This window comes from Macaca mulatta, chromosome 3, assembly GCF_049350105.2.
Source record: "Macaca mulatta isolate MMU2019108-1 chromosome 3, T2T-MMU8v2.0, whole genome shotgun sequence".
NCBI classification, from domain to species: Eukaryota; Metazoa; Chordata; class Mammalia; order Primates; family Cercopithecidae; genus Macaca; species Macaca mulatta.
Window position 1 is genome coordinate 16048889 of NC_133408.1, and position 27994 is coordinate 16076882.

The window sequence follows — 27994 nt, forward strand, 5'->3', positions numbered from 1 at the left end:
ATGCTTTAAAGTATACCCTCTAATTTTATATAATGTGAAATTTTAATTGGGTTTTATTCATTTTCTTAATTTACCTCACCCCTAGTGCCATTCTTTTACATAGCATGAAGTTGGAAGTGTGCAGGTATCCCTAGAGTGTTCCTCTAGAACAGCCCTGAAGAGTTAGTAGCATGATTTCAGGAGAAGGGATGTCAAGGATATGTCTTTTAAGAAATGCTGATCAGAAATCCAGTCCAGGCCGGACGCGGTAGCTCACACCTGTAATCCCAGCACTTTGGGAGGCCGTGGTGGGTGGATCATGGGATCGGGAAATCAAGACCATCCTGGCTAACCTGATGACACCCCATCTCTACTAAAAATACAAAAAATTAGCCGGGCATGGTGGCATATGCCTATAGTCCCAGCTACTTAGGAGGCTGAGGCAGGAGAATTGCTTGAACCCGGGAGGCAGAGGTTGCAGTGAGCTGAGATCGCACCACTGCACTCCAGCCTGGGTGATAGGGCGAGACTCTGTCTCAAAAAAAAAAAAAAAAATTCCAGTCCAACCTCAAATTGAAACTAAAAGGACCCTGGAATCCCCTGATAAGAAGTCTCATTTTGTTTTTCTGCAGCCAGGGATTTGAAATAGAAGGACATGAGTGTCAGCACCTAAGTATTATCTTTTTCTCTTGTGGATTACCTTGCAGATGATTCATGCATAAGCAGGAGTTTAAAACATTATGTATTTTGTCATTTCTACCTGTCTTAAAATGGTTATTCTTGATTTGGGGCTCTGTTGGGGAAGTCCTTTGTCACTTTTAGGTGATGATCACTTCAAATTTAAATAGCTGAAAATTTGAAATTGTCTGTTTTTATTCATTTAAATAAAGGTTAAACCTTATGAATGTGTGCATATTTTTTTGGAATGAGTATTCTCTTCTATACCAGGATTTCAGGGTAAAAGTATATCCAAATACTCTAATTATTACCCCAAGAAATAGAAATGTTTCCTTTCCCAAAGATTTCAATAGTATTCTGATTATACATTAAATAGTATATCAAAATAATCAAAATGATCATATTCTTTTCCTGAATAATCATCAAATCCAGGTTAAAAGAAATAAGAATTGACCATGTGCGGTGGCTCACGGCTGTAATCCCAGTACTTCGGGAGACTGAGGGGGGCAGATCACCTGAGGTCAGGAGTTCAAGATCTGTGTGCCCAACATGGTGAAAATCTGTGTCTACTAAACATACAAACGATTAGCCGGGCTTGGTGTTGGATGCCTGTAGTCGTAGCTACTAAGGAGGATGAGGCAGGAGAATCGCTTGAATCTGGGAGGCGGAGCTTGCAGTGAGCCAAGATCACTCCACTGCACTCCAGCCTGGGCGACAAGAGTGAAACTCCGTCTCAGGGGGAGGGGGCGGAAATCAGAGTGAAGAATCTTAGAATCCTAATGTGCATATTCTCGAAAGGTACATGTATTCTGTACCTTTGTCCTGTTAAGGGCTTCTGTTGAATTGTAGAGACTCTGAGCTGTATTACCATACTGTGGCAATTGGCATTCCTTTTGAGCACCCGCATAACCTGTTAACCATTCACCATAAAGAATTTCATTAAGCTGCACACCTCCCTCTTCATAACCTCTGAGTTTTGTTGTATAGCACCTAACTTTTGAGCCTTAGATTACATTTTTGGGGTCCCTATCTCATTTCTTCATTCCTACCCATCCAAATAATCTCTAAGACTTTCTTTCTTTTTTTTTTTTTTTGAAACGGAGTCTTGCTCTGTCGCCCAGGCTGGAGTGCAGTGCCGTGATCTCGGCTCACTGCAAGCTCTGCCTCACGGGTTCACGCCATTCTCCTACCTCAGCCTCCCTAGTAGCTGGGACTGCAGGCGCCCGCCACCAGGCCTGGCTAATTTTTCGTATTTTTAGTAGAGGTGGGGTTTCACCATGTTAGCCCGGATAGTCTGGATCTCCTGACCTCGTGATCTGCCCACCTCGGCCTCCCAAAGTGCTGGAATTACAGGCGTGAGTCACCGCGCCTGGCCCTTTAAGACCCTTTAAGAAGTCTTAAGCCTTCCTTGTCTTCTCATCCTATGTGGAATCTTGACCCATGCCATCCACTAGGTGCGTGCTCAGCGTATGGTGACAGTGAATGGGGTTGAGTTGAATTGAGATGGAGGTCTGGAAGCCATAATTGAAGGGAAATTTTTAGATGAAAAATAGCGTCAGGATCTTATTTACCTTTTTGGAAAACCGAGCTGTGCTGGGTGGTGCAGCACAGATGGCAGGCTGTTCCTGTGAGTGTGGGGACGGAGCGAGAGAAACAGAACCAAACAGGTGGCTCAAGAGCTGCCACCCTGGTGCCAACATGCGTTCGGGCCGTGTGCGGGGCCCCCTTCCCCGTGCTTGTGCGAGTGAGGCAGCCGCAGAACCAGAAGGCTGATGTTATTTTGATCACCAAGCTCTATTTAGTGAATACACTTGATTAATTTCCCTCCTTCTTCTCATGGATGCTATTTTGAATGGAAAATCACTACTGGAAAAATAAATCTCTACATTAATGATGCCCACAATCCTGTTTTTTTCTCTTTACATACCATACCCAACGGCTCTCTTTTCTGTGAAGCCCAACATTTTTAAAGCCCTTACTAAGTGCTGCATTTTACTGAGGAAGAACCTGAAACCATAGAGAAATTAACTGATTTTCCCTAAGTTAACAGGTTACCCTGGTGCTCAAAATGGAATAACAATTGCTTACCCACTGTGTATGTTCTTTGATTTGACCCTTGAAAATTCAAACTCCCTGCTCCATGGTGGAGAAGCAGAGTTAGAAAAGACTCCTAAGCCAACAGTCGCAGCTTGTTTTCTGTCTAGGTGGATATTTTCAGAAAGGGGTATACTTAGGGCTTGGAGGGGCTGAGTGGCTTCTGAGCCTTCTTGGGATTGGTTTGGTTTAAATGTGACTTGTCAGTTCTTACTAGCTGGGAGGAAATGCTCTCCCAGTGTGATGCATTAGTCATGAGCAGGGAGTGGGAGGCTGTTGAACAATCCTTCCAACCTCCCTCCCCACTGCTGGCCTTTCATGCTGAACTTTAAGCCCAGCTGCATTGGAATTGAGGACTTGCTGGGGGCACCCCCCACCCCCACCATGCTGTGTGCTTGAAGTCTTGGCTTAGAAGTGGGAGAGGGCAATGATTTCAGATCCAAGACTAGAGCAGAAATAATACCAGCAAGGGTAGCTTATGTACCCAGGACCTCCATAATTTATGTTTGTTGGGAGGGGAGGGAGGGTGGTTAAAAGTAGGGGCTGTTTCAAGAACCAGGAGCTGTGGTATAAACTACCACATTGTTCCTGGATATGTGTGTTTTCTAATCTGTAAATATATTTTAATACAGTTTTCCATGTTGAAATAAAAGGTAGTCACCACTCTTGATGATGTTGGCTACCAAGAGACATAAGCTTGGATGGTTGCAATTGTCTTGAAATATGTGCAGAGGAAGACATTCTGCAAGCCTTGCCGCTCTTCTCAGTGACCTCTTCATGCCCCGGGGACTGTGGCTACCTGGAACACCTGAGCTGACCTCAGGACAGGTGGCTTTGTGGGATGGAAGAGAGTCTGTCGAGAGCACCTGTTGGATATTGCATTGTAGACATTCTGTGGAGAAATACATTTTATTCTCTTTCTTTCATTGGCTAATATTGATGGCATTCCTAGGTACTGGAGAAAAAGTCTGTTGTGTAGGGAATGATGATTCATTTGATCTGTCAGCTTGGTAGGTTGTGGTGCCTAGTCGTTTGGTCAAATACCAGTCTAGATGTCTAGATGTTGCTGTCAGTTATGTTTGGATATAATCACCATCTACATCAGTAGTGGTTGAGTAAAGCAAGTGACCCTTCATAACATCGGTAGACCTCATCCAATCTTAGTCAAAGATCTTAAGACAAAAGACTAAGGTCCCCAAGAAGGAAGAAATTCTGCCTCCAGATGCTTTTGAACTCAAACTGCAGCATCATTTTTTCCCTGGGTCTCCAACCCTACCTTGCAGATTTCAAACTTGAGAGTCCCCACAAACACATGAGCCAATTCTTTAAAGTAAATCTTGGCCAGGCACGGTGACTCACATCTGTAATCCCAACACTTTGGGAGGCCCAGGAGGGCGGATCACTTGAGGTCAGTAGCTCAACACCATCCTGGCCAACATGCCGAAACTCCATCTCTACTACAAATACAAAAATTACGGACTTTGAGAGAGTTAAACATTTTCTCCAAGAGTAATTAAGATGTGGCCGGGCACGGTGGCTCACACCTGTAATCCCAGCACTTTGGGAGGCTGAGGTAGGTGGATCACCTGAGGTCAGGAATGTGAGACCAGCCTGGCCAACATGGTGAAACCATGTCTGTACTAAAAATACAAAAATTAGCCGGGCATGGTGGTGTGCACCTGTCATCCCAGCTACCTGGAGGGCTGAGGCACAAGAATCCTTGAACCTGGGAAGCGGAGATTGCAGTGAGTCGAGATCATGCTACTGTACTCTAGTCTGGGCTACAGAGCAAGACTCTGCCTCAAATAAACAAACAAACAAGTAAATAAAAAAGTAAATCTTTTTCTTCTTTCTTCATATAGATGTAGAAGTGTAACTGTATATCTCTCTATATAGGTTTTTTTTCTCTGGACCACTTTGACTAACCCAGGGAGGCATGTGCCATCGAGCACTATGACAAAAAGGAATGAGCTGTGGTCCCTTCTCCCATGGTACTTGTGATTCAACCAGAGGATAGGATTAAGTCAAGTATTCAAAAATCTGATAACCATGGGGATTCAGAGAAGAAAAGTGATAAAGACAATTTTGGAAGATCAGAGGTTTGCAAAGTTTTCCAGTGAAACATCCCAACATAAAAAGAGAACGAGCTTCTAACCATTCCATGTGCCATTTTATTTTTAGGGGAAGATAGATATTTCATTTTAGAAAGTCATACATATTTAAAATTGCATTCCAGTATCAATCTGCCCCACCTCCCCTGCTCACCCTAACTTCCAAGTAGAACTTTAGCACCTCTCTCTGCTGTGTATGCTGCGGTTGTTTGTACCTCAAGTTAGCAGAGCAGGGATAGGAGTGGTGGCATTTTTGAAGACGGTCAATGTACTTTGGATTAGTTTGGTTGTTCAGTGACATATGCATTAGGTAAATAGGACAGAAAAGAGATATTCACAATGGCAACTGAGGCCCGGATATGGTGGCTCAAACCAGCACTTTGGGAGGCCAAGGCAAGCAGATTGCTTGAGCTGAGGAATTCGAGACCAACCTGGGCAATATGGTGAAACCCTGTCTCTACCAAAGATATAAAAATGAGCTGGGTGTGGTGGTGTGCACGTGTAGTCCCAGCTATTTGTGGGGTTGAGGCATGAGAATCACTTGAACCTGGGAGGTGGAGGTTGCAGTGAGCTGAGATCACCTTGCTGCACTCCAGCCTAGGTGACAAAGTGAGACCTTGTCTTTTTTTTTTTTTTTTTTTTAAAGCCAGGCGCGGTGGCTCACGCCTGTAATCCCAGCACTTTGGGAGGCCGAGGCGGGTGAATCACTTGAGGCCAGGAGTTTGAGACCAGCCTAGCCAACATGGTGAAACTCTGTCTCTACTAAAAATACAAAAATTATCCTGGCATGGTGGCGCATGCCTGTAATCCCAGCTACTCGGGAGGCCGAGGCACGAGAATCACTTGAACCCGGGAGGCAGAGGCTACAGTGAGTCGAGATCATATCCCTTCACTCCAGCCTGGGCCACAGAGCAAGACTCTGTCTCCAAAACAAACAAACAAACAAGCAAAACAACAACAACAACAACAAAAAACAATGGCAATTTTGAAAGTAAAGTGACCTGGATTAGAAAGGTAGGAATAGAAAGGACAAGATGTAGAAGATACTTCAGGGACCTTGGGGGAAGAACAAGGGGAAGAAGGAGACAAGAGGAAAAGAAAGAAATGAACATTTATTAAGCCCCGACTAAATACCAAGGAAAGGTGTATTTACATACATTGCCTCACTTAATTCCCAGTACAAACCTGCAGGCAGGTATCCTGTTTTGCAGATGGAGAAAGTGGTTCATAGGGATGTTAAGTGCCTGGCTTAAGGTCACAGGTGCAGTGAACGGCAGATTAGGGTCAGGTCTCTCAGATTCTAAGCCTATGTAAATGTATTACCAATCACGCTGCCCTCCTAAGGGTGGAAGATTTTGACCCTAAGTGGTGGATCATCAATAGGATAATCCCAGGAGGTGAGAAAGAGGGGTTTGTGCTGAAGAAGAGTCTGGAAGGAACTAGATGGAGCCAAGTAGAAGGCTGTGGGCAGCACCTACAGTTGGGGCAAGAGGAATATCTGACAGGTATACAGGCTCATGCCTGTAATCCCAGCACTTTGGGAGGCCAAGGCGGGCAGATCATCTGAGGTCAGGAGTTCAAGACCAGCCTGGCCAACATGGCGAAACCCTGTCTCAACTGAAAATACAAAAATTAGCCGGGTATTGTAGCGCATTCCTGTAGTCCCAGTTACTCAGGAGGCTGAGGCAGGAGAATCACTTGAACCTGGGAACGGAGGTTGCCGTGAGCCGAGATCGCGCCATTGCATTGTTACCTGGGAGACAGAGCGAGACTCCATCTCAGTAAATAAGTAAATAAATAAATAAAGGCATGGCATTCAAGGAAGGGTGTGTATTTTGGAGGGGGTGCAGATGAGCAGGATCAGATGCAGATGGGAGGCCATAGCCCTATGAGTTCCTAAGGAGAGCTCCTTCCATCATCAGCAGTGACTTTCTGGATTGGAAGCTGGCCAGAGACAGGTTTCTGGAAGATGAAGCTTCTTTGTTGTTTTTTCTATCTATGAGGAAAAAAGTTTTGTATAAAAAAATTTTTAATACTTTTCCATTGCTCATTATTGTTAGCCTTTATTCTTCCAGACTATAGAACTGGCATTTCTTGGCTACTTATCCTGGCTGTGTCTGAAATCACCCGCACCGAGAAATGCCATTATGGTTGGAAAGGTGTTTTTTGTTTACTGCGTCTTGGTGAATCACAATACACTCTATTGTCTTGACTTGTGGTGGGTGGGGATGAGTCCTTCTGTCTTACAGTTTTCTTCTTCTACGTATGGTGCCGTTTTATTAACTACTGGTGAAGGGATAATTTGTTATTATCGTTGCAAAAGCACAACTGAATTTAATGGTCCCTAGTGAGCGCTAGTGCTATCAGCAGATGATTTCAGAGCAGCCAGAGGATTTCGGCACATGTCTCCTGAATGGTGGTGTGCTACCTTCCTGAAGATTCTGGGAGACTTTGGCCCTCACACATAATGTGACTTCGTAATAAGGCTAAAATGTGGATAATATTTTGACTGTACAGATGGGGAAACTGAGGAAGCACAGGTGGGGTTTGCAAGTTGCAAAAGCACTCTTCAGCAGCAGAAAACAGATCCTCTTTGGTAAAAAGCTATTCCACAATCTGTTGTTAAATTTTTTTTTTTTTCTTGAGATGGAGTCTTGCTCCGTTGCCCGGGCTGGAGTGCAGTGTTGCCCGGGCTGGAGTGCAGTGGCGTGACCTCGGCTCACTGCAACCTCTGCCTCCCGGGTTCCAGCGATTCTCCTGCCTAAGCCTCCAGAGTAGCTGGGATTACAGGCATGCACCACCATTCCAGCTAATTTTTGTATTTTTTTTTGTAGTAGAGATGAGGTTTCACCATGTTGGCCAGATTGGTCTTGAACTCCTGACTCAGGTGATCTGCCTGCTGTGGCCTCCCAAAGTGATAGGATGATAGGTGTGAGTCACCATGCCTGGCCAATGTTTGTTTTTTTGAGCCTGAGTTCTGCACAGGTTGCCTTTCCTGATTTTTTTGGTAGGTTCCAGATTGGCCTTGTATTTCCTTGAGCAGTGGTCTTCAATATCAGAGGAATTTGCAAGATGAATTCATCAGGGCATGGAAGGAAATTTCAAAATTTATGTTTCTTTTTATCTTTTGCCTTTAGATTTCTGTGTATTTCTGTTGGTTCAAATAAATTATATGCTTTATAAATACAGAAAATTGAAATGTGCACAATGTGTTTGAACAGTACTTCATGTATATAATCTATACATTAAATAAATAAGCAATGATAGGCATACTCTTTTCGGTGGGTATGCTTAGAACTATTGTTTTGAATGGGGATGCCAATAAAACCATTTGCGTTGTAGTGCCCTGGACAGGAGTATACTCATTGATTCTTAGAAGGCAAGCCTAGTGTCTGTTTCACTTGCATTGTGTGTGGTCCCCTAGATATTACTTGGCAATGAATGTCAAGCTTTTAAAGCCCGTTGCTGTCATACTAGAAACAGATTTGCTTTGTGATTTTATGTATCGGTTTTCTGCATGGGGACTTTGATGTATCATTGTTTGAGAAACATTCCCATGACTCCCCAGGAACTGCCTTTATGTTAAAAGAGGCTGATTATCCTCTTATGATTTTTAGGGAGGGGAATATGGGGTCTGTTTGATTTTTTGTTTTCTTCTACTTTAACAAATCTGATTTGCAATGACTTCATATGCTTTTTATTCTTTCCCAATTTGTCATTTGGCTAGGATGAACATTAATTGTTGTACAGCCAAAAAATCTTGCACCGGCTTTTAAATGAGCTTAGGTCACTTTTCTGGGGTGCAGCTCAGTGGTACTTTTGCCTTAATTGAATCACTTAGATCCTGAAAAAAGAATACCCTGTAGAGAAAAATCTCATGGTGGTTATGATTGTGATGCCTGTGGGTTTTGACTTGAGCAAGTTAAGGAAACATGGACTTCATTCCAGATGTAGGGAACACAAAAACTTCCAGACCATCCTCCTAACTTTAAAAAGAGTGGATACCCAGGAGAGTTGGGCCGAGTCACTTGTGACCCATAGTTAACCCATGTCTTTGTTGCCATCCCTCTATGCCCATCACCATGTGCTCTACTCTCATCCTTTGCTGGTCTGGTCACTCACATAAACCAGGGCATTGCCTGAGGTCTGCTTGGTGTTGGAAAGCTATTGACTTCTTATTTTATACACTCACAGAAAAGTTAAATGATTGTTCTTAAATGCTACATGTGTTTAAGTGGCACTTGGGCATGCTTATTTATGCATTGCAGATATATCGCACTGTGATTTGTACAGCTTTGATCGCTTCTTGCATTCAGTGATATTATTTAAATAATAAGAGTGAGTTCAAGGTGTGAGTCAAGAGCATGGTGGGTTTCCTGCAGCCTGAGAGTATTTTGGAGGCTGAACCTAAATCTAATTTACTTTTTAACTTTATGACGCCAAGGCCGAGATGTCCTATTTTTATTTTTGCATTAAATTATTGAAGCTGTTAAATCCACTTATTATTGTGGGTATTGATTTAGTCCATATAAAGTGTGATTGAGATAATGTTCGAAACTTCTGGTCTCTCATGGATAATTAGAGGGTTTGGTTTTTGTTTTTGTGTGTGTTTTAAGTTCCATAAATCTGCATTGAAATTGGCCATTATTTGTGTCTCCATTCCAATATCCTTCTTGGTCTAAGTTTTTTGGGAGGTGCTATGCTCTGAATGTTGGTGTAAATTCATATGTTGGAACCTAATACCTGGATGTGATAGTATCATGTGGTGGGGCCTTTAGGACATGATTAGGTCTTCAGAGCTCAGCCCTCGTAAATGGGTTTCGTGCCCTTATGAAAGAGACTTGAGGGAGCCTGTATGCCCCTTTCACCAGGAGAGGATGTAGCAGGAAGGTGCCGTCTGTGAGGAACAGGCCCTCATCAGATGCTGAATCTTCTGGCAACCTGAACTTGGACTTCCCAGCCCCTAGAACTGTGAGCAGGAAATTTCTGTTGTTTATAAATTACTCAGTCTAAGTTATTTTGTTATAGCAGCCCAAACACACTAAGTCAGGAGGGTTTTTTTTTCTAACTGTATTGCTGTTCTAATGGGTTCCAGTCCTTTGTTTTTGAGGTCCTTTGTGGAATGGACACCAAATTTCCAGTCAGATCACTGTAAGTGAATTGTGGCCTGTCAGGGATAACATTTTAATCTGGTGCTTGATTATACCTCAAAGTGGAAGGTGTTATTGTCGCCTTCCATTTCAGTTACCAAACCAGGAACTTGAGAGAAGTCTGTGCCTCCTCGTTCTTCCTCCTCCTTTCCTCAAAGCGTGTATGTGACCACTGAGTCCTGGTGATCCTACCTGTCATTCTCACTACTCCAAGGCACTCACTGTCCCTGTTGGGCCATCCCATGTGATTAGTTGCTTGCAATAAGTCTTACCCTTCTCTTCCGAGCTACCCAGGTGGGGAAACTATGTTTAATCATGTAACTACCATAATAAAATATCATCACGTAATCCTATAAAATATAATCATGTTCAGTTCCTTTGTGTAGCATCTGTAGCCCCAGCCCATCTTTTTAGCTTCATCATCTCCAGCTTTTTCCCATGCACTCGCCTCCCTACAACTTTGGGCTAATGATACTTCGATTCCTCAGAGTCTTTGCTTATACCCTTCTCTTTTACTGGAAATTTCTGTTCTTCTCTTTGTGTAAACTCTCTCCTATCCCTGTTCATTTCCTCCCATCCTCCTAAGCTAAGCCAAATCCTATTAACCTGTCAGGATGAGGTTCAACTGAGAGCCTCTCCTAGCAGAATTAGTCTATTTCTCCACATCCTTCACTATTATTAATGCCAGACCAGCTGTTAACAGCCCTGTCTGACTGGGTGAATGCCCACTGTCTTCCCAGATGATAGGCATCATAAAGAAAGGGTCTATTTCCTCATTTCAAACATATAACAGGTGCCCAGTAAAATGTTGGCTGAGTTGAACTGAATGTGTGATCATCAGTAAAATTCTACATAGATACTCTGCCTTACCCAAACAATTCGTAAGCAGTTTTTAGATAGTCCTAAGTGTAGCTATTTAGAAGCCTATTTTTATATACTCTATTTCATAAGATGCTGTCATTTGTAAAATGCACCACTGTTTTGCATACCACTAAGAAGCAAAGAAAATGGCACCAACTAAATCCCAATACACCATTGTGATTGTAAGATATATTCAATTTCAGAGATGTTAAGAGTGAAAAATGATGTTTCTTAAAATCAATGAAATAAATAATTATGTTTTTACATGTTAGAGCTTGTAGTCTTAATTGTATAACTGTGACACAACTTGAAATGATTTGCAAATAAAAACTTAAGGACTTTTTTTTTTTTTTCTATTTTAAAATGAGTGACTAAAGGAGAATTTGGGACCAAGTGCCCAGGGAGTGACTTGGGACTTAAGGCCTTTTGACCATGGTTACGTCACTCTATCTTGTGGTACCTCTGACAAAGTCCTCAAGTTTCAACCTCAGTTCTTCTCTTTCAAAAGATGAGTATTTTTGGGTGAAGAATCACATGTATTTTGAAAATCTGTGGGAAGAATTTCTTTAAATAAATAAATGCGCACGCACACACATTTGTTGAGACAGAATCTCTCTCTGTTGCCTAGGGTGGAGTACCATGGCACAGTCACAGCTCATTGCAGGCTTGATCTCCTGGGCTTAAGTGATCCTCCCGGACCGGCCACCCCAGCAGCTGGGACTACCAGTGCATGCCACCACATCTGGCTAATTTTTTTTTTTTTAATTTCTTGTAGAGATGATGTCCTATTGTGTTACCCAGGTTGGTCTTGAACTTCTGAGCTCAAGTGATCTTCCTATTTTGGCCTCCCAAAATGCTCAGATCACAGGCATGAGCCCAGTCCTGTAAATGTTACTATTTTAAAGAAATAGAGATGAGGTCTACCACGTTGCCCGTACTGGTCTTGAACTCCTGGGCCCAAGTTGTCCTCCTGCCTCAGCCTCCCAACATGCTAGGATTACAGGCATGAGCCACTCACTGTGCCTGGACCCTTTAAATGTATTTTTAAAATCATTAACTTTAAAGTGCAATATTCTTTGCTGCACTGTGATGTTTCTTTAGTCTTTGATTAAAATCCTTCTGTTAGGTTATGCCACCTAAACACATATCAAGGTTGATGTTCGTAATATCCCTCTAGCAATGGTGCAACACAGGATCCTATCACAATTTCACTTTTTACATATGGCAGCTCTTATTTCCCAACTATCGTGCTTGCCCAATGCCTTTTAGTTATTAAATTAAGTTGCCAATCAATTATATACACACACTTACATACTTAATATTTCTAGATTCTCTTGCTTCCTCTCCACTTACAGTGTCATAGCCTTAAAAGCTTTCTCATTGTCTGGAGGATTGAAATCTCTCTTTTATTTTAATTAATTAATTAATTCATTTATTTATTTATTGAGCTGGAATCTCACTCTGTGCCCGGGCTGGAGTGCAGTGGCATGATCTTGGCTCACTGCAGCCTCCACCTCCTGGGTTCAAGCGATTCTCCTGCCTCAGCCTCCCAAGTAGCTGAGATTACAGGTGTGTGCCACCGCACTCAGCTAATTTTTGTATTTTTAGTAGATACAGGGTTTCACCATGTTGGACAGGCTGGACTCTTTAACTCCTGACCTCAAGTTTTCCACCCACCCTGGCCTCCCAAAGTGCTGGGATTATAGGTGTGAGCCACCGCGCCTGGCCGGAAATCTCTCTTTAACCATGTTCTGTTAAAAGAATTTCATGCTGTCAACACAAGCGCAACAGCAGCAGAGACAGCCCCAAGGTGGAAGCAGCAAGTCCGTGGGGGGAGTGATTCTTTTTGGATGGGCCCTTTAGACTCAAAGCATCCAGGGACAACCAGGCAGATTTTCACACCCCATCCCTGTGACCTTTCCAGCGGGGCTTGGGGTTATCTTCTCTGTTGTCTGGGTGCAGGCAGTTCCAGCCCTTGTTGCCAACAGGCTTAGTTGCCACACTGGCCTCTCGAGTGCATGGCCTCACCACCCCGCCACAAGCTCTTCCCTGATTCCAGAGTGGCCGCACCCCTCTGTGTGCGAAGGCAGCTCTGGGTCGGGATTTGGCTTGGGGGGTGGCTTGGGGAATGAAATGTTTGATGACCACATCCTGTTCTGCTTCCTAATGAAGGAAGGGGACCCCTTGATATCCTGACTGTATTTTTGGCTGAAAGACTTTCCTCTTGGCTGCGCGGGAAGGGAACAGGTGGGGGAAGCCAGGCTGCAGGGGTCAGAGGCTATCAGGGAAGTTGCAGGTTGCACTTTCATGCTTTTGGGTCACTGGGGCTGGTCTGGAGAATGTCTTGGAGGTAGACAGAAGCTGCTGAGTCTGAGAGTTCCTTGCGGTGCCTTTTTCCCTGACTTCCCATGTTGGGCCATGTCTCTTAGAATGGAGATTCCCTTGTCTCCAGGCAGGCTCAAGGCTGAACCTCAGACTTGGAAAACAGAGAATTAGAACCAAATTTCTCACTTTGGGAGGCCAAGGTGGGCAGATCACTTGAGGTCAGGAGTTCAAGACTAGCCTGGCTAACTTGGTGAAACCCCATCTCTACTAAAAAAATAAAATAAAATAAATATTAGCTGGGTATGGTGGCACATGCCTGTAGTCCCAGCTACTCGGGAGGTTGAGGCAAGAGAATCGCTTGAACTTGAGAGGTGGAGGTTGTAGTGAGCCAAGATAGCACCACTGCACTCCAGCCTGGGGACAGAGTAAGACTCCATCTAAGAAAAATAAAAAATAAATTGCTTTCCTGGAACTTCAGTCTTTGACAGTGAAAGAGGAGCTCTCTTTACCCTCCATCCACCCTGCTGTGTGTCCCAGGAAGCGTGACTTCCTCCTGCGTCTGGTGCAGCTTCTACAACTTACATGGGAGTGGGAGGCAGCTCTGTCCAAGGGAAGACACCTAAGGGTGGCTCAATTTTGGAAAATGAGTTGTTGAGTAAAGTGATTTGATTTTGACATCTCTTCTAAACCAAGGTGTTGATACGTTCTTGAGGCGATTATTTTGGTGTGCGGTTGAAGGATTATTACTCTCCTGTGTTTCACAGGAGGTATGAAAACACTGAGAATGAATACCGTCCTCTCCCACAGTCTTCTTGCATGATTAGCTAGTTCTCTCACTGGGAACACCCTGTACGTTAAGCCACAGTGTGGTGAAATAGCAAAGGATGGATCTCAGCGTTAGAAGTTAATGACGTTCAGTTCCGTTTCTGTTTTCTTTGGGGATCAAATGTTCTACCCTGCCTTACGATGTAAGCGTGCTTTTTTGATGTGACTGCAACTTGGAATTTAGGAGCCAGGAGGAAGCCCAAAGCTGTGTTCTAGCATTCCATGGTCACTACTCTTGGAGTGCGGGATGGAATTCCCAAGAGTTCAGTAGCTTTGCGGCTTTAAGAAATGGGAAAAGGGGGATGGGCGCGGTGGCTCATGCCTGTAATCCCAGCCCTTTGGGAAGCCGAGGCAGGTGGATCACCTGAACTCGGGAGTTTGAGACCAGCCTGACCAATATGGTGAAACTCCGTTTCTACTAAAAATTCAAAAATTAACTGGGCGTGGTGATGTGCGCTTGTAATCCCAGCTACTTAGGAGGCTGGGGCAGGAGAATTGCTTGAATCCTGGAGGCGGAGGTTGCAGTGAGCAGAGATCATGCCAGTGCACTCCTGCCTGGGCGACAGAGCAACACCATCTTAAAAGAAAGAAAGAAAGAAATGGGAAAAGAGATGCTGCTTGGATTTTGGAGAAGGCACATGATTCTCATGGTGTGTCCTGAAAAAGTTATTACATCCATTTCAGCAAGCTGGGGCCTCATCTGAACCATTCCTAGAGTCAGGCTGTATGAGTATTTGGGAGATTTGGACACTAGCTGTGTGACACAGCCCTTGGGGGTTGAGTGGCTTCCAAACCCTGTTGGGAGCAAGCTTTGCAGGAAGTGACGTGCTGTCAGTGTTGCAGTACGTTGGCAGCTGTCAGTCAGAGGTGTAGTTCCAAGGTGATAAACACCAAGAACTTAGGAGAAGTCTAAAGAGTATTTTGGCCTGATGCCATGAACACAGTGCCAGCCAGATAGTAAGCTTTCCATAAATGGTAGCTCGCCCTAAGTTGAGGTACATATTAACTTCACTTTGAAATGTACCGACTTTACTCCTAAGAAATATGGTGATGTCTATCCTGGCTGAACCTGTTGGTTAAGTATTGCCAAAGATTTACTGCTCTAAAATTAAAGTTATGATTTTAGATAGTTCCCGACTTGTGATTGACTTAAACATATTGATTGTGTGAATATGTTTTCTTGCGTAGTTTATTTAGGATATATTTGGATACATTAGGAAGTCACATTGCCCAAAACTAGGGCAGTCTATGGATATGGAAACTTCTGGGGTCTTTTTAATGATTTTCTGATTTCGATGTCTTTTTATACCTGCCTTAAAACAATGGTAGAGCTAAAACTATTTCATCATGCTTTATGGAGTAGGAACCTGGGGCCCTTATCATGGCTCATTCATCTGTTTAGAGGGATTGGTCTTTCACTGGGAGTCCTGGCCCTGCCCCAGGGCCATCAGTGGGAAGGTGGAGCAGCTCTGCTTTGTGCATGAATCCTTATTGCCATCTCAGCTTTCACAGAAGCCAGACAAGCACACCCTTGGTGAAACAGTGGCTTTACACCAGATGGGGTGTGGTCATCTGTCAGCATGTCCTAGCTACAATCAGCTGTGAGCCAGAGAGTCCATCTCAAGGTCACCCCCCTCAGTCATGCTTCTGCACTCCGTGGAGGGCAGACAGTGCTCAAGAAGAATTTCCTGGAAGGAACACCGTCTGTCTCTTCTGCAGCAGTATCCTGTGTCTTCAAGACGGCTGTTTGCTGCTGAATTGTGATTTTTAAAAAAATAATTGTCAAGACAAGAAACATTTCTATGAAATTTGTCACTGAGCCTTCGTGGAAGGATGAGGTCTAGAGCATTGCTCATCACATCACAGTGGCCTCAGAGGACCACCAGTGGAGACTCCTGTCTGATCCAAGTACCAAGAACCAAGAACTTTTGTGCTTCCTTTGAGCCATCCATTTGGACATTGTAAATTTTACAACTGCCATGTTTTTCCTATTTGACTTGGCTGTTATAAAGCTTACTGTTAAATGGAGCTAGGTATGCAGCTCAATAGGATATGCATGGTTACCCTCTTTCCTCCTATTACTGTTTAAATTCTGTATCCTTGGAAGTCATTCCCAAGTTTTTTCTTAAGTAACAGTTTAAAAAGTGATGAGACTTCTTTAACTTTAATTTCTGAGCCATTTAAAATTTTCTAATGCGCTAGCTCTATCCATCTACATCTATCTATCTACCATCCATCAATGATCCATTCACCATCCACTATCCCTCTATCCATCCATCCACCCATCTACCATTCATCCGTGTCTCTGTCTCCATCCACCACCCATCCATCCATCTACCATTCATCCATATATCTATTATCCATCACCATCTGTCCATCCATCCATCCACCATCCATCCATCCATCCATCCATCCATCCATCCATCCATCCCTCCATCCATCCTTCCATCCCTCCATCCATCTACTTATCCGTCCATCCATCTACCCATCTACCATCCACCTATTTATCTGTCAGTACTGATTTGGGGTCTAAGTATGACTGTTAAAAACTAAGGTTGTTGGTGCTTATTGTATATGAAATAAATGTTTAGGAATTTGATCCAAGACCTCTGCCTGCACTGTTTAAGCTCCGTATAAAGGAAAACTTCCTGATTGTCATTAACCTACTGGTTATGGAAAATTTGGGGACACTAAATCATAGTAAACACAGTAAGAATTTACATACTTATATAAATTTTACGGTTTATAGTGTTATAAACTTATAGGAATCATAGGAATCTTACAGTTATATAGCTATACAGCTGTATACAGCTGTTAGCTGTACAGTTATACAGCTTATAGGAATCTTACAGTTTCCTATAAGAAAAGATATTAGAGTTAAGTATTGGTAAGGCAAACATATTACGTCCTCATTTTTTCTAATGGTTTTCAGAATGGGTAATTTACTGTCCAAAAGTCACATAATTTATGAAGTAATAGCACCTGGTAACTGAACTTGGGTATCTCCAGGGCAAATACAATACAGTGTCTTTTTCTCTATACACTGATCCCTGGAACTTGCAAAGACTTAAAAATGACAGAATGCCCCTTATGAGTGTGTTTTTGTTGTTGTTTGTTGTTTGTTTTTTGAGTTAGGGTCTCACTCTGTTGCCCAGGCTATAACTTCAAACTCCTGGGCTCAAGGGTTCCTCTGACCTCAGCCTCCCAAGTAGCCGGGAATACACATACGCCACCATGCCCAGCTAATTTTGTAAATTTTTTTGTAGAGGTGGGTGTCTCACGGTTTTGCTCAGGCTAGTCTTGAACTCCTGTCCTCAAGCCATCCTCCCACCTCAACCTCCCAAAGCCCTGTGATTACAGGCACAAGCCACTGTGTCTGTCCCCTGCCCCCCATCCCCCACCCCCAAGTGTCTTTGACACTTTGAAGGTGAAAAAGAAAGTTCTGGTTTGGCAGACATTTTTGGAAAAGCCAAGGATTAAATGCTGTGGACACACTATTTCTGACACTTACCGTATTTTCATCTTAAATAATATTACAGGAGTGGAGCAGTAGGACTTCTCAGCCCTATCAATTTTTGCAGGTATTTGAAGCCTGAGATTAGTTTTGGTAATACCTTCCTCACTTCCAGTACACGCATATTCCTGTGAAAACTGGTCATTTGACATATGACACAGAAATTGGCCATATGAATTGAGGATTGTATTAGTCCATTTTCAAGCTGCTGATGAACACATACCCCAAGCTGGGCAATTTACAAAAGAAAGAGGTTTAGCTGGACTCACAGTTCCACGTGGCTGGGGATACCTCACAATCAAGGCGGAAGGCAAGGAGGAGAAAGTCCCATCTTATTTGGCTGCAGGCAAAGAGAGAGCTTGTGCAGGGGAACTCCTCTTTGTAAAACCATCAGATCTCTCGAGACCCACTCACCAACTGCGAGAACAGCACAGGAAAGACCTGCCGCGATGATTCAACTACCTTTCACTGGGTCCCTCCCATGACACATGGGAATTGTGGGAGTTAGAATTCAAGATGAGATTTGGGTGGGGACACTCCCAAACCATATCAAGGATGTCTCGGAGTGAGACTGAAAAACTTGGTAATCTCAGCATTTGGTTCCCTAAGAGTCATCTTAATGTAATGTAAGCAGGCCTACTGGTACTGCTGGATTTCATCAGTATGGCTGTGTGTGTGTGTGGGGGGGGGGGGTAGCCAATTGAGTAGACCGCATGCATCTGATAGCTGGATTAGTTAATTCTCCAATTTGTTCCACAGCAAATTTAAGGTGACTGATGTCATTCCATTTATAACATACGATTCAGTTTCAGTGAAGTGGGTATCATTTTGCTAAGGAGGCCTGCATAATACTGGCCCATTCTGTAGCACATTCCTTATGGTTTCAACATTTTAAATAGTAGTGGAAGTAATAGCTAATGTTTATCGAGAACCGATCATGGGATATGGTTATTGAGAACTGATAATGGGATAATTCTGTAACATAGATTATCTCATTTAAAGCTCATGACAGCCCAATGATTTAGGAATCTTATCGTCCTCACTTGTTAGAGGGATAGGACATTTAGAGTTTGCCCCAGGTCACGCTGAAAGTAAAGATTTGACCTGCAAAGCCAAGATATGACCGGATGCGTGCAGCCCGACTCCCAGCTTGGACTGCCAACACTGAGCTTGGTGCGTAGCTGTCTCCCAGTGAAACTGAGTTCTTTGCAGCTCTTGGAGAAAACCCAGAGTACTGACAGTTCCCAAATTGCCGTGGTGGCATCCATTCACAAGGCCATGAAGCAATTAACTTGCTGTAAGGGAAATGGATACGTACTTGTTGGCACGTTTTGACCTTAGCATATCTGCTGATTGTGGAGCTCTTCATTAGGCCGCGTCGTGGATCAGTTCCACAAGCAGGGTCATAGGCAAATTCTTTTCCCCACCAAAATCAGAAAGAAGTTATACCAAATCAACTCTGTTTTGCTCTTGTGTTTTTCAAATAATGCCCTTTCTCCCTGTATTGTTTGTTTATTTATTTATTTATTTATTTATTTATTTGCTCAGGGACTAGAAGAATATAGAGAAAAAAATGTACTCTATCTGAATACGTAATTTTTTTTAAAGTATAGAAAATGCATTATCAGCCTCCGTTGTGCAGGTGGAAGGACAGCCGCCTGCCGGCCTCCTTTGCCAGCAAGAATCCAGCCTTGCAAATTATTGGCAGCTGGCACTGTAATGAGTCCATTTCAGCATAAATGGGCTATTGCTTATTAATTTCTGCCAGTTCCTAAGCAATTCAGGAACTGCTTTGGAAATGTGGAAATTTGCAGAGAGCATTTTAAGGAGGATGCCCAGGGAAAGGGAGTGAACCGGGTAGCAATGGGGGCATTGTGGAAAGGGAACGTATTGTGGGGTAATAATGGGGTGTTGCTGAGAACTTGTGCTCCTTTCCCTGCAAGCATGAGTCACTAACTTCATGGTTAAATAGCATATTTTCCAAGATAAGGAAGAACTGTATTTGCTTACTGTTCCATTCTGGATAGACATATATATTTATTTACTTACTTCCTGTATGTGGCTCCTTTCCACAAAACAGGCAGTTTTCTTCATGTTCCTGCTCAAAGTATTTGCCATCTCAGGTTCCCACCTGGTGAAACCACCAGCAGCGGGCAGCCCCAGGGAAATGTCTGAGAAGAAAGTACCAAAATGAAGCCACCCAAAGAGGCCCTTCAGGCCTTTGTTTTGCTTGCCTTAGTATTTGTCATTTTACCTCTACCAGCAGGCTTTAAAAAGATGAAGGAAATAAAACAACCCCATTAACCCATGTGTTCCTGGAGCCCTTGCCTTGTTCATTGATTTGCCATGTCAAATTACAGTTTGGATCTTTTACCTAAATTCTTTCCCATGCGTATTCTTCATGTGTTTTCTCTGAATTTGATGTTTGCCTTCGCAAGACAACGTGTATACAGTGGAAAGTTCTATGTAATGGATTTGGGCTTCTGTTTTACTCTCTTTCCACATTTTCTTCAATATCCGTTATAAATACAGCACTACTCTGAGAATAACTGAGGGTTGCTGGTTTCCTTTCATTTCTGTTTCTTGAGACTCTGAAGATTGAGTGGGACATGGGAACCATTCCGTAATAACCTGTTTCTGTTCTCCAACACCTTAATATAAACAGATAGATTAAAATAATAAGATTACTTAGTCTGTAGGGCTATGGATTACCCTGAATGTAAATAGGCTGGTATTTATTTATTTATTTCTCTATTTATCTGATTTAAGCCTGTCATTTTATGCCTGTATCCAAATGTTACATCATTTGATTTGGGATGTCATAATGTTATACGAAAGCGGTCCCGACCCAGACCCACCCCAAGAGAGCATTCTTGGATCTCGCGCAAGAAAGAATTCAGGGAGAGTTTATAAAGTCAAAGCAAGTTTATTAAGAAAGTGAAGGAATAAAAGAATGGCTACTCCATAGACAGAGCAGCCCCAAGGGTTGCTGGTTGCCCATTTTTATAGTTATTTCTTGATTATATGCTAAACGGAGTGGATTATTCATGCCTCCCAGGCTGGAGTGCAAAGGTGTGATCTTGGCTCACTGCAACCTCCACCTCCCAGGTTCCAGAGATTCTCCCACCATAGCCTCCTGAGTATCTGGGATTACAGGCACCCACCATCATGCCCAGCTAATTTTTGTATTTTAGTAAAGATGGAGTTTTACCATATTGGCCAGGCTGGTCTTGAACTCCTGACCTCAGGTGATCCGCCTGCCTCGGCCTTCCAATGTGCTGGGATTACAGGCATGACTCACCGCGCCCAGCCCATGCCTCCCCTTTCTAGACCATATAAGGTAATTTCCTGACATTGCTGTGGCATTGTAAACTATCATGGCGCTGGTGGGAGTGTAGCAGTGAGGATGACCAGAGGTCAGTCTCGTCACCATCTTGGTTTTGGTGGGGTTTAGCAGACTTCTTTACTGCAGTCTGTTTTATCAGGAAGGTCTTTGTGACCTGTATCTTGTGCTGACCTCCTGCCTCATCCCGTGACTTAGAATGCCTTAACTGCCTGGGAACCCAGACCAGTAGGTTTCAGCCTCATTTTACCCAGCTCCTATTTAAGATGGAGTTGCTGTGGTTCAAATGCCTCTGACAGTATTTCACAAAAAGTTGATGTCATAGAATTGATGAAATGGGTTTGACAGAAAATGCCCATTTCCTTCCTTCTGCCTCATCATTTCCTTTCTGTTTTTCTGTCTCCTCTGACCCGCTCCTCTCCAGGTTTTTGGCGCATTCTCACAGACTTAGATGAAACTGATGGCCACCCCAGGGCGCAGGTGCTGACATCGTCCCCAGCCCAGTGGCTGTTCATCCAGACATCATTTCCAACCTCAATATCTAAATGCCACAGTGCTCTTGGAGCAAGTTGGGCTGGGGACCACTGTTGCCTTTTAAGGTAGGTTTGCATATGTATATTTGAGCCTATTATGTTTGTATGAATTAATGGAAATGCTTCAAAGGTGCTGGGACAGATGCATTTTACTATCATTGTTGTGTGTAGCTCGTGGGAAAAAGAATTTGGAATCACTTCCTTGAATTAGGGTTACACCTATCTGACAATTCAAAAACATTAGCATTAAAACAAAACAGAGAAAACAAAGTAGGTGCCTATGAAATCCTTTTCTCCCCTGTGAATTGCCCTCAGGATCTCGTACATTTATCCCTGGGCTTCACTATCTTTATATCGGATTATGTTTGAAAAAGGCAAACCCGAGCTTCAAAATCTGACTTGAAAACAATGATATGTTTTGTTTCTGCTTTGGATAATCTTTAAAAAGTAAAAATAAACACCGTCAAAATAATAATCTTTTCGAAATCAAAGATCATCTTATATTTGTTGCAAAACTTTCCTGCTTAGTCTCTGGTGTTCAGGGTATTTGTGTGTGACTTGGCAAAACTCTTTTCATGGGTTGTAACGATTTAGCGAAAACTTTCAGAACTTTGTCTCAGTTTAATCTTAGCTCTCTCCCTCACCCCCACCCCCCAATACCGTCTTCAAGCTCAGCCTCCAGTAGGGAAAAAACAGGCTTGAAACCAAGACCTCCCACTAGAATCTAATTTTAAATTTGCAATCTGTTGTCTTGTGATTTCGCTTCAAATTTAACTTAGAAATAAATACATTTCATCCTTTCTCCTGCAGTTTTGGAGGCCTGTTTTCAAGTCATAGAAGGGTAATGATTACGTTTATTTTAATAAGTTTCTAAATACCTCAGGGGAGTGAGATTTTATATTATTAATCATTATAACTTACATCATTAAATGCCTTCTGGTCAGATTTCACAACGTCCTTCCCAACAACAGAGAAACCTTGCCTTCACAGTTAACTGTTGACTTGAATATGATATAAATTGGATTATCATGGGCCCACCAGTGAGATCTAAGGTTTTATGTATTTGCAGTACCCTTGTAATAAGGCAGTGTCGGTGTTGAACATTCCCACTCAGAAGAGCTAGACTAAAACTTCTGTATATTTAGTTTACAATCACAAGTAAGATATGGTTTCTGCCATTGAGATTTTTCTAATAAAATGAGAAGAGGGTAGTTAAAAACAAGACAGATGTGCCAGTGTACAAATAACCCTGCCAGAGATACAATGAGAGGAGGTCAGTGTGCCATTGAAACATAGTGAAAAAGTGGAGTAAGTCCAAGCTAGGTAGTATTTTCTTCATCGTAGGTAATTTTCCCAGGCCATCTGTTTTAGAGTTTGGGTTTGATGCCGTTTTGTTGTAGCTGTCAGCATAGTGCCCACATCCTCACTCTCTTCAACTGTAAAAAAAAATTCAGTGACTTAAAAACCTGTTGGCATGTTCTATTTATTTTGCTTCCCTTAAAATGAATTACATATTTAGTATAAAAACATTAGAAAATACCAAAAAAAGGTATAATTGTGAAAATTGCCCTACAAGCAATCCATCCGGAATAATTGCTTTTTAAAATTCTTATACAGATTTATCATGTATATAGGCGTGTGAAATATTTACATATTAATATTCTTTTTTTTTTTTTTTTTTTCCTTCTGAGACAGCGTTTTGCTGTCACCTAGGCTAGAGTGCAGTGGTGTAATCTTGGCTCACTACAACCTCCGCCTCCCAGGTTCAAGCGATTCTTGTGCCTCAGCCTCCAGAGTAGCTGGGATTACAGACATCCCCCCCCCACCACGCCCAGCTAATTTTTGTAGTTTTAGTAGAGATGAGGTTTACCATGTTGGCCAGACTAGTCTCAAACTCCTGACCTCAAGTGATCCACCTGCCTCAGCCTCCCGAAGTGCTGGGATTACAGGTGTGAGCCACTGTGCCCGGCCACATCTTAATACTCTTGGAGAGAATTTTTAACTCTCTCAAAGTCCGTATCTTGAATGTGCATCTCACATCTAAGATTTTAATTCTGGAGGATGAGAAGAATTTGCACTAGAGATGTTTGATCCCAGTGGTGGAATCACCTTTTGGATTATTTACTCCCACACAGGAAAAGCCCTGGCCAGCTGACCCACAGGGCTAGGCATTGTTCATGTGGAACTTTCCTGTTCTTCCGCTAGAGGGTGGGGCATCCTACTGTCTGCCAGGAGCACCACTGGAACCTCTGGGATAATTGAGGGCATTAGACATCCTAAACCATAAAAATATTATTACAACCTCCTTAGTCCTCAAGGTGATGAAGTTGTTTCCAGATTCCCTTGTGTCTTTTTCTTTCCTTCCCTGTTTTCCCTCTCAACAATCTGTGGTTGTGGAAGTGTTTTTCTATGTTCTTTATACCCAGGACTTTGACCACAGGGTGGCTTTCTATTCATTGGAATATTTCCTTACGCAGTACAGGTGGTTTAAAAATGCAAGGTACGTGCTGTATCTTGGGTCATATAGGGTTGACCTTTCTTTTTTATGTGTGTTCTATTTGTTTACTCATGTATTTTTTTTTTTTTTTTTTTTTTTTGAGAAGGAGTCTCGCTCTGTTTCCCAGGCTGGAGTGCAGTGGCAAAATCTTGGCTCACTGCAGCCTCTGCCTTCTGGGTTCAAGTGATTCTCCTGCCTCAGCCTCCCAAGTAGGGTTGGGATTACAGGCGTGTATCATGCCTGGCTAATTTTTGTATTTTTGTAGAGATGGGGTTTTGCCATGTTGGCCAGCTGGTCTCCAACTCCTGACCTCAGGTGATCCACCCTCCTTGGCCTCCCAAAGTGCAGGCATGAGCCACCGTGCCCAGCCTTTACTCATGTATTAATATCATTATTGATGTTCATAATGATCTTACACAGGCATTGCAAGCAGTTAAGTTTCTCATTAATTTCAAGGGTGTTTACTTTTACTCAGGAAGCACACTTGTAATAGTTGCTTTAAAAGTCTGATAATTCCAACATCTGGGCCATCTTGGGATTGGCATCTATTGATTGTCCTTACCCCTGAGAGCTAATCACATTTTCCTGGTTCTTTGAAATGCATTGTGGGCATTTCGAATATTATGTCATGATACTCCAGGTCTTGGTACACAATCTGGAGAATATTGATTTTTCCTTGTTGTTATTTTGCAGGCAGTCAACCTGACTGGGTTCAGATTGTAAGTGCTGTCTCACCTCCGTGGGTTGAGGCTCTAATGTCAGTTCAGTTTTCAAAGCCTTTGGTATACTACTTTGAGTTTGTCCTGTTTGTGCACCACTCAGGTGTTAGTCTGAGGGTTGGGCTGTGGTTTATGTCTTGATTCAGTTCTCAAAGCTTTTGCTGTCTTGCTTTGAGAACTGAATTGAACTTGCACATCAGTCCTAGGCATGTGCATCTGAGGAGTGAGCCTGGCACTTGTGCAGATTTATATGCATCATTATGGGATGTTATTTTCCAGTTCTCTTTTCTCTGAGATCTCCACACTCTCTCTGGCTTACAGGGACTATTCTTGATTCCTCTGGGTAGAACAACAAGGTCTGATCCAGAGTTTTTGTTGCCTGTGTCATAGCTTCACTGGAGCTATACTCACCCTTGGTATAAGACTGGGTGAGAAATTAGGACATTAAAAACAAAATAGGAAACTCACCCTTAAATGGGTGGCATCCTCAGGTTTTGATCTTTTTTTTTTCTTGCTTTTGTTTACTTGTTGGTCCAGAGTTTTTAGTTGTCATTAGCTGGGCTAAGATAGGCCTTAGTTGGTTTACTCCAACTTGCCGGCACCAGATATTAAAAACTTATTTTTTTCACTAGTTTGTTAAGACAGAAGCTTTATCCTCAGATAATCAATGTCACCTCTTTATTTAACCTCATTTTGGACCACCGTTCTGTGTGTGCTTTGTACTTTCTGATCACATTTTGCTAGATGATGCTCAATAAATGCTTGTTTTTTTTTGTTGTTGCCTAATTCATTGAAATTATGTTAGAATATTCTAGATGCTTTTCAGCTAAAAATAAAAGGGGATTCAACTACATTTTTTTTGGAAGAACTCTCACTTTAAACTACAGTTTCATTAGACTATTCAGTTAGTTAATTAAGACTCATTTTGTTTGTTTAACTTTTTATTTCAAAATAATTATGATTCACAGGAAATTGTATGCAGGAAATGTAACCATCACCCAGTTTTTTCTAATGGTTGCATCTTGCATAATTATAGTAAAATACCAAAGCCAGGAATTTGACATTGTTTCAATGTATGTGTAGTTCTATATCTTTTTTTTTTTTTTAAGGCTTAGTAGCCTAATAAATCTATAAAAGCAGTCCCTGAGAAATGACCACCTATCAGATATATATGAACCACCCTAACAAGTATTTATGCATATTGCTAAAGTTTCTTAAAATACCTTTTGACTCCTTTACTATGTATAGACAGTCCCCAACTTAGGGTGGTTTGACTTGTGTTTTTTTAACTTTACGGTGGTACACATGCAATCCCTTTGTTTTTCACTTTCAGCACAGTATTCAATAAGTTGCATGAAATATGTGTTGAATATGAAATATTCAACACTTATTATAAATAAATATTCAACAAATATTCAATACTTAAAATAGACTTTGTGTCAGATGATTTTGCTCAACTATAGGCTAATGTAAGTGTTCTGAGCACATTTAGGGTAAGCTAGGCTCAGCTATGATGTTTGGTAGGTTAGGTGTATTAAATGTATTTTTGACTTAGGATATCTTCACCTTACAGTGGGTTTATGATGATATGACCCCATAATAAATGGAGGAGCATCTGCATTTAATTTGATGGGATTTAAAGGCCTTTCAGGTGATTACTTACTGAAAAGTTTAACTCATCACTTTAAGAGAGGATCGTGGTGTTGATAAGAATAGAAGAATCACACTCGTCCTATTGTCTTTGATCCCTGGCCCTAAGCACTCCCCTGGGAACTCCTGATGCTTTGACCCCATACCACTTTCAGATGACACTCTTGCCCATCATGCCACTTAGTCTCCTTTGCCCCCACTTTCTCTGGATCCTCCTAGGCCTGAGCAGTTCTGCACTCATTGCCCTGACTATGGGGAGAGCTGCTCTCTCAATTCTTAACCTCATTCCTGAACCTCTGCACTGTAGCTCCAAAAGGAAGAGGAAGATAGGAACTGAAGGCAAGAACTCAGTGGAATGAAACAGGTGCAAGCCCTTAATTCTTTCCCCAGGAAGCACTGGGGGTGGGGAGGGGAACACACTGGAGCACAAGCTGAACACCCTCACCCCTAAGTTCGTGGATCAGGGTGACCTTCAACCCAGTGGTCCAGAGTAAGGGACGGACACAGACCTGCAGGTGGAAAGGGCCCAGGGAGCAGCGAGCTGATTGGGAAGTATCTTCCAGGCATCCTGAAAGAAGAGGCTAGTGTATTTAAGACTGATGTGTGCTGTGTCTCATTCGCATTGTGGTCATGTTCTCACCTGTGTTGCATTGTAGTTGTATGAGTTTTCACATCTTACATTAAAGTGTCTTTGTCATTCATTCATTCCAGGATTTTTTTTTCTCTTGAGTTTTTAGTGTTTTTTTAATGGACCACCTACAACCTTTCAGACTGGGTTCTAGGCAATGAGGATACAGCAGGAAACAAGACACTTCTAGCCCTCCTGAAGCTTAGGCTCTAGTGGGAAGAGAGAATAAGAGAGACCAGTAGAGAATAGGAAAGACCAGTAAGTGAAATATATATTGTTGGTTACAATTATGATCAATGTGAAGGCGAAAAGCGAAAGAAGAGGGGTAAGAAATGTTGAGTTCTGCAGCACTGGGTGTCATTTTAGATGGAGGGGTCAGGAAAGGCCTCCTTGACAAGGGGACATTTGATTGAAGGTCTGAAGGAACTTGGTGGAGTAGGCGGAAAGGCGGAGCGTTCTAGGCAGAGGGACAGGCACAGGCCCCGAGGCAGGCTAAGGAAGCCAGAACTCAGAGCAGGGATGTCCAGTCTTTTGGCTTCCCTGGGCCACATTGGAAGAAGAAGAATTGTCTTGGGCCACACATAAGATACACTAACCACTAACGATAACGAATGAGCCAAAAAACCCAAAATCGCTAAAAAATCTCCTAGTGTTTTAAGGAAGTGTGTGAATTTGTGTTGGGCTGCATTCAAAGCCATCCACGTGGTCTGCGGGCTACGGGTTGAACAAGCTTGACTTAGAAGATTGGAACGAAAGAAAAGCACGAGAAGCCAGACTTGAGGTTTGAATATTGAGAGTTGTTCTTAGGCTAAAAACTTGTCCTACCTCCCTCCTACCTAGTCCCTAAACATGAGAGCTATCCGGGACCACTAACATTCTAGAGAAGTAAGTCATAGTCGGAAATAAAAGAATTTAAATGAATTTAAACCTGGTAACGTTTCCCAGCTTGAGATCTAGTACCAGTTCTCTGGCATCCTCCTTTTCAATGTCAATCCCCGTTTCTGCATTTCAGCTTGTCCTTCTTGTCCCAAATATTCTCTCTCCTGCCTAGTGACTGTGTGATGATGTTGGTGAGGTGCTGGTCCTT

The 27994-nt window shown here is 42.7% G+C and overlaps 1 protein-coding gene across 3 annotated transcripts in view; it reads left to right on the forward strand.

Moving 5' to 3' along the window:
• TIAM1 (TIAM Rac1 associated GEF 1) overlaps positions 1-27994 on the forward strand; it is a 227085-nt gene that overhangs the window by 46511 nt on the left and 152580 nt on the right. For all 3 annotated transcript variants that reach the window (XM_015132943.3, XM_077994821.1, NM_001260772.1), the window contains 1 exon segment: positions 21305-21479. The gene's annotated coding sequence lies outside the window, so the exon portion shown is untranslated.